This window comes from Dasypus novemcinctus, chromosome 22 (genome assembly GCF_030445035.2).
Source record: "Dasypus novemcinctus isolate mDasNov1 chromosome 22, mDasNov1.1.hap2, whole genome shotgun sequence".
Taxonomy (NCBI): domain Eukaryota; kingdom Metazoa; phylum Chordata; class Mammalia; order Cingulata; family Dasypodidae; genus Dasypus; species Dasypus novemcinctus.
Window position 1 is genome coordinate 2710208 of NC_080694.1, and position 12543 is coordinate 2722750.

A 12543-nucleotide genomic window follows, 5' to 3' on the forward strand; every position below is an offset into this window, starting at 1 on the left:
ATAATAGAATACCAGTTAAGTCCACTCTAGTCCATATTTTATTCCTCTATCCTGAGGACCCTAGGATGGCGATGCCAACTCCTCTTGATTGAGAAGGGGCTTCTTTCCCACGTGGCTGGTGGATGTGACTCTCATGCCTGCAGGTGTATGCTCTCTTGGTTCCTGGGTGTAGTGGTTGTCCATCCTCACCTTCGTTTCAACTGACATGGGTAATTCCAATGAACTGGAATGTGGGTCCTCCAACACTACTGATGCTCAGGGCCCAGTTGGCACATGGACAGCCCAGAGATCCAAGTCCCCTGGGCATAGAGCATTCCCAACCCCAAGCAGAGGTTCAATAAAAGGGACAGAAAAGGCATGTGTAGAAAGTCACATCTGAGTCCAACTCCATCACACTTAGGAGGACAAGTTCCCAATTAGGGCCCACTGTTGAGGCACTGATCTCTTGAGCTATCTGCCATGACCATAGGACCAGGGTGTCTTCATAGCCCTCAGGAGCACCACTACTTCAGGTTGTCTAGTATCATCTTTTGCTGTCTATGAGCCCTGCTGAGACATGCATAAGCACAATCCCTCCGATGACCTCTTAACTCATTTTATAGTCTCTTAGCCATATAAACTCATTTGTCTTTACCATTTCCCCCTTTTAATCAAGGTCTTTTTCCAGTTACATCACCAACCTATGCTTGGTTGCAAGCCCTCGGTGCCAGGGAGCCTCATCCCCAGGAGTCATGTCCTACACTGAGGAGAAGGTAATGCATTTATATGCTGTTTGGTCAGAGAGTGGCCATATTGGAGCAACATGGAAGCTCTTAGAAGGTAAGTCTTAGGCACCCTGCAACACTAGACCAGGTTGAAATTTCGATGACAAGAGGTCCACAAGCATAGGCATCAGTATCAAGGTCCCATCATTGGACCATCCTTCTCTACTGGTCATTGCCTTTGCCCTGTGGGGATTGTTGGAGTTCCACTGGGGAATGTGTCAGAGCTCTCCAGATGGGAACCCAGCACTCCCTCACTTGTCGTGTGAAACTACCCACTGTGTCAATACTCAATGAACATACAAACATATCTATACCCCCTATATCCATGCCAAGGTGAGCTGCCTCCCATACATTCCCCATCAATGACACCCAGCACCAGTGCTCCTCCCCTGCCATAGTTGAACCCTCTGTGATCCAAAAGTTCTTCAAAATGAAGCCTAATATATGGCCAAATTCAATTAATAGGAAAATGAAATAGTAATTCTTAGTTTAAACATTAGAAAGGAAATACATATTAATTTAGAAAAACTAAAAAAGCTTAGAATTTGGGGTATTAAAAAACGGAAAATATTGCAAAAAATATTTTTTGACATTTTGCCTTTTATCACTGTAATAATAGGTGTTGTCTTATATGTACAGTGGCAAGGCTATCTCTTCCATTTCTTCCTCAGTGTCTTACCTCTTTTTTATATTTTTTTCATTATATCTTCAAAGAAATTTTAGGTTACATTAAAGTCACATACAGAATATAAGGGACTCCCATATACCCAACATTCTCCCTCTTCTCTCCCTTCCCCACCAATGATATTTTTACATGTGGATGTTCCATTTGCTACAATTGATGTATAAATATTGAAACGTAGCTACTAAGCATGGTCAGTAGTTTACATTATGGGCTACATTTTAGAATGTACACTCTTTATAAGTTTTTAGTGAAATTCAACATGGCCTTTATCCATCGCTGAATGATCATGCAGAACACTTCCATTGCCCCCCAACTGCCCCTCTTCCATCTAGTCTGTTCCTCTCTTCCCCTCCCCTCCTGGCCCACAGTGCCAACCAAGCTTCAGTGCTTGAAGAACAAGATTCATAGATACTTGTGACAATGCTGAGGGCTTGACATACTAGCCTGTCCTCCCCCGTTAGGAGCCACCCCTGTTCTTGAGAGACACCATCCCCTCTGAAAACATCAGCCTCCCCAGGATCAGGGTACAACAACTTCCTACTCATTGTGTGGCTCTCCATCCATTGATATAACACACTGTGACAAAATGAGCACTCACACACGCCCTAGAAGCCTGCTCCAGGTGCATCCTTTTTCAGATGTTCCCCTTCCAAACCCCTAAACCAGTAACCCTTCATTGTCATATTGCTAAAAGGTTTTCTGAACATAGTAGTTTGAACCACAGACCTGCCAATCTCCTGTGTTCACCTGTTCCCTCCCCCAACATTCCCTCTAGTTCCGTGGACTTCTGACCCATCCTCCCCAACTTAGCCCCTGTCAAGCTTGCATTGCCCAACCCGATAGTATCCCTACGCCCATCATATCCCTTCATTGCCCAACTACTCACTTCCTCTTTATCTAGATTTTGCCTGTGTGGGTATTTGCTCACAACCACCTTCTACCTTTCTATTTCCTGTAAGCCTGTCTTCCAGACTCTAGCTCTCTGAGTTGGCTGGATTTGCTTAATTCACATCAGAGAGGTCATGTAATATTTCTCCTTTAATACCTGGCTTCCTTCACTTAACATAAGGATCTCAAGATTCATCCATGTTATCCCGTGTGTTCATACTGTATTCCTTCTTACAGCTGAATAGCATTCCATTGTATGTGTATACCACATTTTGTTTGTCCATTCGTCTGTTGAAGGGCATTTGGGTTGATTCCAACTTTTGGCAGAAGTGAATAATACCACTACGAACATTAGTGTGCATGTATCTGTTCATGCCCTTGTTTTCAGTTCTTCTGGTACTGGACAATTCTGCATTCCCACCAGCAGTGGAAGAGGGTTTCCATTCCTCCACATCCTTTACAACACTTGTAGTCCTCTGTTTTTTTAATAGCCGCCAGTCTATTGTGTGTAAGATGGCATCTCATTGTAGTAGCATTTCTGTAATTGTGATGTTCAGCATCTTTTCATGTGCTTTTTAGTCTTTTATATTTTTTGTTTGGAGAAGTGTTTGTTCAAATCTCTTGCCCATTTTAAAATCATTTTGTTAATCTCTTTATTTTTGAGATATAACTTTTCTTTATATTTGCTGGATATTAGGCTCCTTTCAGATATATGGTTACTGAATATTTTCTTTCATTGAGTAGGCTGTCTTTTCACTTCCTTGACAAAAGTCCTTTGAGGTGCAAAAGGTTTTTATTTTGAAGAGGTCCCTTTCATCTGTTTTTTTCTTTTTTCTTTTTCCCACTTTTAATGTGAAGTTGATGAAGCCATTTCCTATTACAAGTTCCTGTCGATGCTTTCCTATATTACCCTCCAAGGTCCTTATGGTCTTGGCTTTTATATTTAGATCTGTGATCCATCTTGAGTTGATTTTTCTATAAAGTTTGAAATGGTGTTCGTCTCTCATTCTTTTGCATATGGATATCCAGTTCTCCAAGCACCATTTGTTGAAGAGGCCATTCTCTCCCAGTTGAGTGGGCTTGGTGGCCTTGTCAAGTATCAGGTGACTGTATATGTGAGGATCTGTATCAGATCTCTCAATTCGGTTCCATTGGTCAGTATGTCTATTCTTGTGCCAATACCATGCAGTTTTGTAGCTTTGTGTAGTATATTTTAAAGTCAGGTAGTGTGATTCCTCTGATTTGATTTTCCTTTTTCAGTATGTCTTTGAGTGTTCAGGACCTCTTCCCCTTCCAAATAAATTTCATAGGTAGTTTTTCCAATTCAATAAAAAGTGCTGTGTCGATTTTTATTGGGATTGCATTAAATCTGTAGATTAGTTTGGATAGGATAGACATCTTAATGATATTATTCTTCCTTTGCATGAACAAGGAGTATTCTTCCATTTATTTACGTCTTCTTTGATTTCCTGAAAGTGTTGTGTAGTTTCCTGTGTATGTCATTTACATCATTAAATTCATTCCTAGCTATGTGATTTTTTAAGTTACTACTATAAATGGTAGTTTTTTCTTGATTTTCTCCTCAGTGATCTTTACTGGTACATGTGTTAGAATTTTGCACAAGTGGTGTTCCGCTGGCCAGTCTGAGAGCACGTGATTGGGTGCCTGGCGCTGTCCATCAAGAGTAGGGCCCCTCCCTCTTAGGGGCGTGGAGACCCTGAGTGGGGTGGGCCCTCATTGGCCTACGCGCAGGCGCAGAAGCTCCGGCCCCTCAAGTCCCGCCCAGTCCGCCACGCGGCCCCTCCTTTAAGAGCTCGCGGTGTTTGGGGAGCGCACGAGGACCTGCCGGCTTGTTCGGGGGTGCAGCTAGGGACCCCGAGTGCAGGAGGGACATGTGTATGCCGGTGTGGGGGCTGCGGGAGCGCTCGGCCCCGCGTCCAGGGACCCCTCCTGTATCCCCGGCCCGCGGTAGCGGTAGTGGTAAGTTTGGGGACCCGATTTGGCGTCGGGGCGGGGCGCAGGCGGGCGGGGACCCCAGAGGCGCGGAAAAGCGGGCGAGCGAGCCTCCCCTTGCTGCGTCGAGGGGGCGCCCGTGCCGTGACCCCTAAAGTTCCTGCTGGCTCGCCTGCGGGGTGCGGGGGGCGGAAATTTGTGCGCATCACCCGGGTCCTGCGCGCCCTCAGGGCCTGTTGGGGGCCACGCAGGGCCGCGCCGGGTGGGGGCGCTGCTTCCGCGGGCGGCGCGGGGCAGGGCTCGCAGGTTCCAGTCGGGGGTCCCGGCCCAGCCCGACTGGCCTGCGGCGTGGGACCCCCGTGTCAGAATAAGGGTCCCGCCCCTCCCGCCCACAGTCCCACCTTTCCCCCACCATGGCCCTCTTTCCCCCCTGTCCCCTCTGCCCCCCCATGGTCCTTCCTCCCCCCTCACAGTCCTCCTGCCCCCCCCAGCATCCTCCTGTACTCCACATGGTCCCTCCTACACTCTCCCCCTCCCGCCGCAGGTTTCCTCCCCCCCCAACAGTCCCTCCCATCCCCGGAAAGTCCCTCCCCCATAGTTCTTCCAACCCCAAGGCCCCTCCTACTCCCACACAGTCTCTCCTGCTTCCCCATAGTCCCACCCCCTGCAATGTCCCTGCCCCCCCACCTTTCCTCCCCCCCCCCACGCTTCCTTTCCCCGCACACTGTCCCTCCTGCCCCAACAAAATACCTCTCCCTTCCCTAAGGTCCCTCCCTGCAAATTGTTCCTTCTCCCCCCCAAAGTTCCTCCTCCTCGCTTACTGTCCCTCCCCCACATGATCACCCCTCCCACTGTCCCCACCCATGGTTCTCCCCCCTTTGGCCTTTCTGCCCCCCCTTGGTCCCTGCCCCTCCGAAGTCTGCCCTTTCCCCCTACATTCCCCCCGCACCATGATCCCTCACCCGCACAATCTTTTCTGCCCCCCCATGGCCCTTCCTGCCCCCCCACTCCTGTTCCTGGATGGTCCCTCCTGCTCCACCATGCTACCTCCACCCCCACAGTTCCTCCCACCTCCGCAATGTCCTTCGTGCCCCCCCAAAGTCCCTCTTCCATCCCCACAGTCCCTGCTGGCTCCCCGTCCCTCCTGCCCTCATGGTCACTCCCACCTCTGGAAGGTCCTTCCCACCCAGGTCTCACCCTCAAGGTCTCTCCTGCTCTTACAAAGTCCCTCCTTCCCCCTTACCTTCCCTCTTCCCCCACAGTCCCTCCTGCTTCCCCAGGGTCCCTCCCCCCCTCGGTCCTTCCTCCTCCCCATGGTCCCTTCACCCCACTGTCCCCCCTTCCTCCCCATAGTCCCTCCTGCTCCCCCCACAGCCTCTGCCTCTTGTCCCTCCTCTCCCCCAGTCCCTTCCCCCCAAGGTTCTTCTGGTCCTTTCCAGCATCCCTTTTGTTCCCCCCCCCCAATAGTACCTTCCTCTTCCCCCCAAGGTCCTTCCTGCTCTGCCATGCTACCTCCAACCCCCACAGTTCCTCCTGCCTCCCCAGGGTCCCTCCTTGCCCCAAAGGTCCCTCCTGCCCCCCCTAAAGTCCCTCCTCCACCCCCATAGTCCCTGTCTCCCATGGCCCTTTCTGCCCCGCATGGTCTCTATTCTCCCCCACAAACCCTTCAGCCCCCCTCCCCAGTACCTTCTCCCTGCCAAGGTTCCTCCTGTTCCTCCAAGGTCCCTCCTGTTCCCACAGGATACCTCCTGCTCTGCCATTCTCCCTCCACTCCCACAGTTCCTCCCGCCTCCCCAGGGCTCCTCCCCCCACGGTTCCTCCTTACTGCCCCATGCTCCCTCTTCCACCCACCCTGCATCGCCTCCTGTCCCCCGGGTTCCTCCCCTCCACTGTCCCTCCTGTCATCTCACAGTCCCTCCTCGCCACCATGGTCTCTCCTGTCCCTCCTTGTCCCCTCCTGCCCCCCTCTGCCCCCCTCTACATTCCCTCCTGCCTCCCCTTGGTCTCTCCTGCCCAACACAGCCCTTTCTGCCCCCCCCATGACCCCTTCTTCACCCCTGTGGTCCCTGCTCCCCTACATGGTCCCTTCTCTCCCTCCGCAGTCCCCCCTCCCTCCCTGCATTCCCCTGGGTCCCCCCCATGGTCCACCCCTTTGCCCTGCCCTCTGCCCTCCTGATCCTCTGAGGTCCCTGGGGTGCTTCCCTTTCAGCGCCCTCTTCCCAGCCCCTGCACTTCATATTTGGCTTTCTCCTCCCACCTGGAAAGGTGAGGCTCAGGGTGTGGCCTGCAGCAGTGGCTCTTAAAGGGGTTACTGCTGAGGGGGAATTGATCGCTCCCAGGGAACGGGCTCCTGGGAAGGCCCAGGGGGAGTGTGACTGACACCCGGTGTGTGCCTGCAGGGAGCCCAGGGAATGGGCACCCCTCCCAGGAGGGGCCTCTGGGTGCAGATTTGTGTCCAGCCCAGGAATTTTTTAGGGACCATAACAGTTTGCAACTAAAAGTGTGTATCCTGCCTCAGGTCTGCAGGTGTGGGCCCCTCCTCATCGTAGGGACTTTGCCTTCTTTGGGTCAAAGTCTGGTGGGTCACTTGGGCCTTTCAGGCCTTTCATTTTCTGACTTCCTCCCCTGTTTTACTGCGTTCTGCTTTCTGGGAGTACACAGGGCAGGTGAGGTCTGGGTTCTAGGGGCCCACTCCCACTGTGTCCCCTCCTGGCTGTGGCTGCACTAGAAGCCCTGGGACAGCTTCAGCCTTGGCTTCCCTCAGAGCTCCCCATGGTCCCAGGGACACTCTTTTCCTTTTGGTAGTGGTTACATACCATATGATCTCTCCAAAGTGTATGATCCGTGGCTTTTAGTATAATCACAGTATTGTGCATTCATCACCACAAAAATTTGAAGACATTTTCAGTACTCTAAAGAGAAAACCCCCACGCTCCTTAGCAGTCCTTCCCCAGCCCTACATAACCACTGATCCAACTTCATCTTTATAAACTGATTTAATTTACATTTTATGTAAATGAAATTATATAATATGTAGTACTTTGTGTCAGGTTTCTTTTACTTAACATAAATGATATTATGATATTATTTTTTGTGTTAACATACATTCGTCCAATTTCAAAGAAAACAGTCATATGCAGTTTTTTCCATATTTAAATAATTTTTATTCGCTTCTTTAAAGATAAATAGATCACAAAATGTTACATTCAAAAACATAAGAGGTTCCCATGCCACTCCCCATCCCCCGCCCCCACTTCTCCCACATCAACATCCCCTTTCATCAGTAAGAAACATTCATTGCATTTGGTGAATACACCCAGTGAATGCCCCATATCACAGCTTTTCCTCCCTCTTCTTGCCATCAGCAACTCCCATGACCATCGTCTCCCTATCAATGATATATTTCCTTCCATTTCTATAGTCACAACAGTTATATAGTAGAATACCAGCAAATCCACTCTAATCCTTAATATATTCCTCCATCCTGTGGACCCTGGGATGGTGATGTCCACTCCACCTCTAAATCGAGAGGGGGTTAGATCCCACATGGCCAGTGGATGCGATTCTCCTGCTTGCAGTTGTAGACACACTCGGTTCCCTGGTGTGGTTGTTGACCATTCTCATTTCCCTGTCAGCTGACCTGGGTAAGTCCAACGAACCAGAGAGTAGGTATTTCAACTCTGCTGAGGCTCAGGGCCCAGCTGACACATGGATAGACCAGAGATTCAAGTCTCCTGAGCATACACCAAGCTCAGCTACGACCACAGGTTCAGTAAAAGTGACAGAAGAGGCATGTGTAGAGAGGTCACATCTGAGTCCAGCTCCATCACACTGAGGCCTGCTGGCAAGGCAGTGAACTCTAGAGCCAGCTGTCATGACTGTAGAACCTGTGTGTTTCTGTAGCCCTCAGGAGCACCAGTACCTGGGGTTGTATTTACTTTGGCTGTCCCTGGGATTCTGCTGAGATGTGTGTAAGCATGACCCCGCTAATGAACCCCTGGCTCATTTTGAAGTCTCCTGGCCATGTAAACTCATTTGTCTTTACCATTTACCCTTTTTATTCAAGGTCTTTCTCTAGTTGAATCAGCAGCTGGTAGTGATAGTAATCCCTCCCTGCCAGGGAGGCTCAGGGTGCCTGAAATTAGGTAGTTAAAGGTGCATATGTATTTATGGATGTACCACCTTTTATCCATACACCAGCTAATAGACATTCGCATTTTTTTTCCAGTTTTGGCTGCCATGCAGTTACCCTAGGAATCATTGCATGGATGCACTTTCATTTGTCTTGGATATATTTCTTGGAGTGGAATTAGCAAGAATTACGGTAAGCTTATAGTTTTAAGAAACTGACAAAATGTTTCCCAAAGGGCAACAACATTTTGCATTCTCACCAGAAATGTAATTAGGGCTCCAGGTTTGCCACATCTTCTTTAACAATTGGTATTATGTCTCTTGGTTTTAACCATTCTAGTATGTATAGCAGATTTTTTTTCTTAAAGATTTGTTTATTTATTTATCCCCCCGCCTTGTGGCTTGTTTTTTTATTTTTTTGCTATCCTCTGTGTCAGTTCACTGAGCTTTTTTTTTTTTCTGTCTGCTTGTCTCCCTTTGTTGCGTCACCTTTCTGTGTCAGCTCTCCATGGCGCACGGGCTGTCATCTCTCCGTGGCACATGGGCCAGCTCACCTTCATAAAGAGGCCCTGGAATGGGAACCCAGGACCTCCCATATGGTAGATGGGAGACGGGAGCCCAACTGATTGAGCCACAGCCGCTGCCCTGTATGGCAGATTTTGACATGTATTTTTCTAGTGATGAAAAGAATCAAATGTTTCTTCTTTGGTAAATGTGTATTTACATGCTTTCCCATTTTTAGGAGCTGTTTGTCCTTTTTTAAAAAAAAAAACAAAAAAACAAAACCAAAACATATAATTCATCCAAAATGGTCAGTCAGTGGTATTTGGCACAATCACATAGTTCACTGATCACCTCAGTCATCATTAGAGTATTTTCATTATTTCAGTAATAATAATAAGAAATGAAAAACAAACAAGAATTCCTCACCTCTTGATCTCTCTATGCTTCCCCTGGCATCAACAGATCTCATTTCTGAATACTTTTTATTTCCTCTAAAAATTAATTCATGGTTTACATTTTATATAAGTGGAATCATACATTATGTTACACTATATTTAGGTCATAGTAAAGCAAGATTCCTGTATTTGTCCCTTTGTGTCTGGCTTGCTTCACTCAACATGCTGTTCTCTAGGTTAATCCATGTTGTCATATGCTTTACGACTTCATTTCTTTTTACTGCTGCGTGATTTTCTATTGTGTGAATACACCACAGTTTCTTTATCCATTCATTGGCTTATGGACACTTGGGTTGTTTCCAGCTTTTGGCAATTGTGAGTATGCCATTATGAATGTAGTTGTGCAGACGTCCATTCATGTTACTTCTCTCAGTTCTTCTAGGTATATACCCAATAAAGTGGTATTTCAGGGTCACGTGGCAAATCTATATTCAACTTCTTTAGGAACTGCCAAGCAGTTATCCACAGTGGCTGTGCCATAATGGTCCTACCAATAGTGAATAAGTGTTCCTATCTCTCCACCTCCTCTCCAACACTTGTAGTTCTCTGACTTTTTAATAGTGGCCATTCTGATAGCTGTGAAATTCTATCTTGTTTTGATTTGCATTTCCCTAATCATTATTGGGGTTGGATATTTCTTCATGTGTTTTTTGCCGTTTGTGTTTCTTCTTTGGATAAATGTCTACTCATGACTTTCGCCCTTTTATTTTTTATTCCCCCCCCCCCCCGCCTTGTGGCTTTTTGCATGCTGTCTGTTCTCTGTGTCCATTTGCTGTGCTTTCTTCTGTGTCTGTATTTATTTTATTTATTCCGTCCCACCTTGTGACTTGCTTGCTGTTAGCCCTCTGTCCATTTGCTGCTCGCAGCGATTGCGGGCCGGGTGGCACTCTGCAGCACCCGGGCTGGTGGCTCTGCACAAAGTGTGGGCGAGCCTGCTTTCACCAGGAGGCCCCGGGACGTGAACCCAGGGCTTCCCATATGGCAGATGGGAGCCCAACTGATTGAGCTTCAGCCGCTTCCATTTTGCCCATTTTTCCATTGGGTCATTTGTCTTTTTATTGAGTTGTAACATCTTTCTTTATATCCTGAATATTAAGCCCTTATGGAACATGTACATTTCTAAATATCTTCTCCCATTGAGTCAGCTGCCTTTTCACCCTTTTGACAAAGTGCTGGGAGGTGCAAAAATTTTAAATTTTGAGGAAGTCCCATTTATTTTAATTTTTCATTTGTTGTTTGTGCTTTGGGTGTAAGGTCCAAGAAACTACCATGTACCACAAGGTCTTTAAAATGTTTCCCTACTTTTTCTTCTAGTAGTTGTATGGTATTTGCTTTTATATTTAGGTCTTTGATCCATTTTTAGTTGATTGTTGTATAGAGCGTGAGATAGGGGTCCTCCTTAATTCTTTTGGTTATAGATAACCTGTTCTCCAGCAGCATTTGTTGAAGAGTCTGTTTTTGTCTGATTAGCACAGACTTGGTAGGCTTGTCAGAAACTAGTTGACCATGGAAATGAGGGTTTATTTCTGTACTCAGTTCAATTCCACTGATCGTTGTCTCTCTTTATGGCAGTATCATGGTGATTTGTCCACTGTAGCTTTGTAATATGTTTTGACATCAGGCAGTGAAATTCCTCCTATGTCGCTCTTCTTTTTTAGAATACTTTGGTCTATTCATGTGTACTTGCCATTCAAAATGATTTCGTAATTGTCTTTTCTATTTTTGTAAAGTTGACTGTTTTAATTTTGATTGGTGTTGCTGTGACTCTATAAATCAGTGAGGGTAGGATTCACATCTTCCTGACATTCAGTCTTCCAGTCCATGAACATGGAATGTCTTTCCAGTTGTTTAAGTCTTTTAAAATTTCTTTTAGCACTGTTTTGTAATTTTCTCCATGTAGGTCCTGTACTTCTTTTTTTAAATTGATTCCTAGGAATTTGTTTTTTTTGTTGCTATTGTAAATGGAATTTTCCCCTGATTTCCTCCTCAGATTTGTGCACTACTGGTGTATAAAAACATTACTGATTTCTCCATGTTGGCTTTGCTGCCTGCCACTTTGCTGAACTCATTTATTAGCTCTAGTAGCTTTGTTGTAGACCTTTCAGAATTTTCTAAGTATAAGATCATGTCATCCGCAAACAGAGTTGTACTTCCTCTTTTCTTAATTCTTTTAATTCTTTTTTCTTATTGCTCTACCTAGAGCTTCTATTAGAGTGCTAAATAACAATGGTGCTAGTGGGCATCCTTGTCTTCTTTCTGGTCTTAAAAGGAAAGCTTTCAGCCTTTCCCCAGTGGTTATGATGTTATATGTGGGGTTTTTCATATGTGTCTTTTATCATATTAAGGAATTTTCCTTCTTTTCATCTCTTTTGAAATGTTTTTATGAGAAAGGATGCTGGATTTTGTCAAATACTGCCTCGATTGGGGTGATCATATGTTCTTTTTTTTTTCCTTTCTTCAGTTTGTTAATGTGGTGTATTACTTTGATTGATTTTCTTATATTGAACCAGCCTTGCCTACCAGGAATAAATCCCACTTGGTTGTGATATATAAGTCTTTCGATATGCTGCTGGATTCAATTTCTAAATATTTTGTTGGGAATTTTTGCATCAATGTTCCTTAGAGAGATTGGTCTGTCATTTTCTTTTCCTTGCAGTGTCCTTATTTGGCTTTGGTATCATGGTGATACTGGCTTCTTAAAAAGCGTTGGGTTATTTTCCTTCCTCTTCAACTTTTTCTAAGAGTTTAAAGAGGATTGATTTGATTCTTTTGAAGTGTTTGGTAGAATTCCCCTGTGAAGCCACATGGTCCTGGAGTTTTCTTTGTTGGAAGATTTTTGAAGACAGAATCGGTGTCTTTAAATGTAACTGGTTTACGTTCTTGTATTTCTCGTAGTGTCAATGTAGGTTGGTTGTGCATTTCTAGGAATTTTCCCATTTCATCTAGGTTGTCTCGTTTGTTTGGCATACAGTTTCTCAGAATATCCTGTCATGATCCTTTTCATTTCTGTGGGGTCATTCATAACTTCCCCCCTTTAATTTCAAATTTTATTTATTTGTTTCCTTTTTTTCTCTCTCTTAATCTTGCTAAGGGTTTGTGAATTTTACTTATGTTCTCGAACCAGCTTTTGGTTTTGATTTTCCCTGTATTTTTAATTCTCAGT

The 12543-nt window shown here is 46.0% G+C and overlaps 1 protein-coding gene across 3 annotated transcripts in view; it reads left to right on the top strand.

Moving 5' to 3' along the window:
- Nucleotides 1–4094: 4094 nt before the first annotated feature.
- Nucleotides 4095–12543, top strand: part of LOC101443821 (ral guanine nucleotide dissociation stimulator-like) — a 127148-nt gene continuing 118699 nt past the window's right edge. Inside the window, exons 1-2 of one of the 3 annotated variants that reach the window (XM_071210940.1) lie at nucleotides 4095–4317; nucleotides 8519–8614. The gene's annotated coding sequence lies outside the window, so the exon portion shown is untranslated. The remainder of the gene's footprint in view (nucleotides 4318–8518; nucleotides 8615–12543) is intronic. The other 2 variants (XM_071210939.1, XM_071210941.1) reach the window with 2 other exon arrangements.